Raw genomic sequence first — 4,480 nt, 5'->3', positions numbered from 1 at the left:
GGGCTACTCTTTTACCACGAATAGTGGGATTGGCGAGCATGTTTGGTGTGACGGGGATTCGAACCACGACCCGCATATTACGAGTCGAGCGCCCTAACCACCTGGCCATGCCGGGCCGCGAGTTCTAATCCCCGTCACACCAAACATGCTCGCCCTTTCGGCCGTGGGGGCGTTATAATGTGAGAGATTTACCAATCAAATCAGAAAAAAATGGAATCGCTGAGGATGGGATTTCTGTGTTGAAAATAAACGTATTGTACATATCACAAGAATCCATTAAAACTTTCCATCAGGCTGCCATAAGTACAATGGCAGCAGCGACGTGCAATGAAATATGAACATTCATTAAGTATGAATGGTTCTCCAGTTTTTTCCTTTTAGCTTTTAATCTACGATAAACCTGTATTTTTACCCGCGAACTTTACCCACAGTTTGGAGCTAGTAAGACCAGAGTTGACTCAGGGTGGCCCAGGAGATTTCTTATATGTATTGCGTAGTTTCCTCTTACCAAAGAAGCTTAATCGCCCATCGTATGAAGACGTAGAGGATTCGTGGTTAATATTCCGTTACCGCAAGAACGCGCTCCGCCCTTTGGGGGTCGTGGTGCCCGATTAGAATGATGACCAAATTCCACTAATTAATTATGAAAGAGTTGGCTATGGCTGCTGTTGATTAGCTGTCTTACGTCTGGTAGTTCAGAATTAGGGACGACTATGCGCAAGTAAGTATTCTTTGAGTAGCTTTCTGCTCACCGAACATAGTTTGGAACACGATATTATTTCTGTAGCTAACCGTTCGAGTCAAATCCAAAATCAGTGGCAGATTGTAGGGCTTTCTGTTTTAGAAGTGGGCGTTAATCCTACAACTCATCGCTTCCTGAAACCACAGTTTATTTAAGGTCTCTTATATAAAGTTTAAATGTGAATTACTCTCAAGTTCTTTCATAACTTCACGCTTTAATATTTCCAAAATCTGGGTCTTTATTTAATCAGCAATAGTCTGACTGCTTTTTTCCTGAATCTGAGAACTTTAGCATTTAACACAATCATCTAAACTTAAGAATTTCCATTTTGAGCATGCGACGTGAACATGTTTAAAATCGCTGTGTGATGCAAAAATTTCTTGATACTTATGAATCGATAATTAAGCCGAGCATGACACCTGGTTGCTGTTTGGGACAAACGTGACTCTGGGATAGGATTTTATTGGTCGCGGTTGGCCGTTAGTCACGGTAAAATTTAGAAGGATTTTTTTGGGGGGATGGGGTATTAAAATGTTCGTCGTCCTCAAACGGTCGTTAGTACAGGTTTAACTGTATATTATTTATTTTCTTGCTTTAGTGTTGTACTGTTCTGTAAGAAGCCACATTTCTTTTATTTGTAGAATATTATAAAGTAATTACAGTACAGGTTCATTATGTCAGTTACTCTAGAAACGAAATATTTTTTTATATACTAAAATTATTTTGATTGAAACCTATTTCGTTGTAAATTGTTATTTTTTAAAAATGAAACTGTCTAGATCACAAATATCACTTCGTTAGCTACGTTATAATAAACTTGAGTTTGAGCCACACATTTTCTAGGGTGTATGACAGGGAGATAACATTTTTTGAGTTGTATTGTCTAGAGACATAAAAGTAGTCAAACTGTCACCAGTTCATCAGTCATCGTTAGATATCTTCGTCAAAGTGATTTTTTTTTGTCGCAAAACAACGCCTTTTAATGGCGGTGATGTCGATGATTTATTGATAATAACTAAAGGCGTTAATATTACGGTTCTTCTATTGATCAGGGTACAAAATAATAGAGAACTTTGTGAGATGGGTCACCGAACACGTTACTTTTCTTTTTTCACTACGTGTCGTCTTTTTTCTTTCTTTTTCAAAGATTCCCAAAATGAATGTAGTTTAATTTCAGGTCATTGAAATAATTCTTTCAACTTTACTTCATTTACATTAGAAAATATTTTAGGAAGTTTCAGACAAGTTGAAGAATTGTTTGGATTACTTAACTCTAAATATGCTACTTTCAAATGTCAGAGGGCAGGATATACATTTAAACAATGCTCATCGTACGCGAGAGACGAGGCAAATATTTTGAATAGCTAACGTATACGATGTGTGGACATCACAAACAATTGTGTCTAATACAAAGGTAGGCTTAGCATACGTAAAGGTTTATGGAGCTTAAACAGCGTAATTAAACGTTAAACAATAATATTATGCCTATAACTTATAAGCTATTGAATAAAATAAAACAATTGGTAAGATTTCCAGGGGATCCCTATACACTGGCAGGAACGTTGTACGAAAATCTGTTAAGTGTTAAGTATAGGCTGGATAGTTCTATAACTTAATATTTGTCAACATTTCACTGTTTATAGGTTACTGCAACAACTAAGCTACCAGGAGGTTTCAAACGGTTAATAGAAATCTGACGCAACAATCGTGTGTGTGTTTTTTTTTTTGTAAAGTTAAAATACCAAACTTACCTCACCGTCATTAACGTATTGGTTATATAGTATTGAAAAAAAAAATCACCGAAGAAAAAGGTCGAAAACAAAACAATAAAAGTATAAAAAATCAATACGAATTTATTAGATATCAAACATTAATATCGAGTACAACATGAAAAATTAATGCAAAGGTATTTAAAAGTTAGCATTTATGCAAATTATTTCATTGTATTAATTATCGAAGTGTGTTGTTTCAGGTTGTTTTTTTAAGCGGTGTTTTTGAGATAGGCACAGTCGCATGGTGTTATTTGATGGTCATGTTTTAATTTAAAATTCATTTTGGCCTGGAGTGGCCTAGTGGTTAACGGACTTGAACTATGAATCCGAGGGTTCCCCTTTCACGTCCCATTACTACAAAACTATGCTCCTCACTTTGGGGCTGTAGGTGCGCTATAAGTGTTGGCGGTGGATGCTGTTGATTACCTTCCCTCTAGTGTGTCAGTTTAAAATTAGGAAGTGCTATACATGAATAGCCCTTTTGTATGTTTGTGCGAAATAAAACAAAGAAACTTTAATGAAAGAGTTACAGTCTTTCGCCACGTGATTTTCTTGTTCAGCATACTGAATTACTTTTCCACTGTCAAATTCAAATAATCAATATTAACTTCTTAACACATTAATTAAATTTAGAATAATTCAAATAAATATTGCATCTACTAATGTTGACAATTCGTTGGTACTGATTAGCTAGGTACAGTAATTTACTTACCACAGTAGAGTTTGGAAGAATAACCATCAGTATTGAACACAAGATGAATAGCTAAGTATCATGATACTCCGGACAAAGCGGACTTATAATTTGTAATGACTGCATGGCATTGAATCGGATCTTACACGTCATCCACCGTTCTCAACACTTTCGGCTATGATTCAAGTAGTGTTTTGCCAGTTTTAGACACTTAGTCTTTATGAAAATACAGGGCGGTCCACAATTATCATTCTTATCTTAAAATGTCATGATTAACTAACTAAGGAAATGTAACGATATAACAGTTTTTAATGACATATCAGTAGACTTCTACATGTACACCATTAGTGGCTCTCAGCTCGTCTAACCGATATTCGATTTCAGTCCACGTTCGTTGCAATATGTACACAGTTACAGTGGCGATGGCATCCTTTATTATAGTCTTCTTGCTTTTGATGTGCGATACACGATATCTTTAACATACCCCCCATACTTCTTTCCTATACTGGCATCTGTATTTACGCTGCACCACAGTTACTGACTTGGTCTCTGCAAGCCAAACGACCAATTGAACCTCTTCTTACACGTTTGCCATTTTATGGGGCAACACTACTCACTGGAGTGAAAACAAAACTAAAAACATGATGATAAAAACTGTTCGATATGGGCTAGAAGATGTTGAAACCTGCATGATTGTATTTTCTTAGTTATTTAATTAATAAATTTTAAAATATGATAGATAATTTTGGGCCACTCTGTATTATTTTTCAAGACATCTAAAAAATTCAAAGATACAAGATGGATTTTTTTATAAGTACCACATTTTAATTTGTAAGTATTATCAACACACATCAATGTTTGACTTGTGGATAATTAGCTTTTACTCTAATATCTTCCACACGTATGACTCTTCGTGTTACAAATATCTGATATACCCGTTCGTGTATTTTATATTCATTAATTTTACCTCAGAAAACATTGTTTGTATACTAAATTGTTAGTCCGAACCCTACGTTGTTTGTATACTAAATTGTAGTCCGTATCCTACGGTGTTTTTATACTAAATTGTTAGTCCGAATCTTACGTTGCTTGTATACTAAATTGTTAGTCCGAACCCTACGTTGTTTGTATACTAAATTGTAGTCCGTATCCTACGGTGTTTTTATACTAAATTGTTAGTCCGAATCTTACGTTGCTTGTATACTAAATTGTTAGTCCGAATCCTACGTTGTTTGTGTACTAAATTGTTAGTCCGAATCCTACGTTGTTTGTGTA

The sequence above is a fragment of the Limulus polyphemus genome, unplaced genomic scaffold (genome assembly GCF_000517525.1).
Source record: "Limulus polyphemus unplaced genomic scaffold, Limulus_polyphemus-2.1.2 Scaffold1157, whole genome shotgun sequence".
Taxonomy (NCBI): domain Eukaryota; kingdom Metazoa; phylum Arthropoda; class Merostomata; order Xiphosura; family Limulidae; genus Limulus; species Limulus polyphemus.
The sequence above is the reverse complement of the archived record's forward strand: the minus strand, read 5'-3'. Positions refer to the sequence as shown.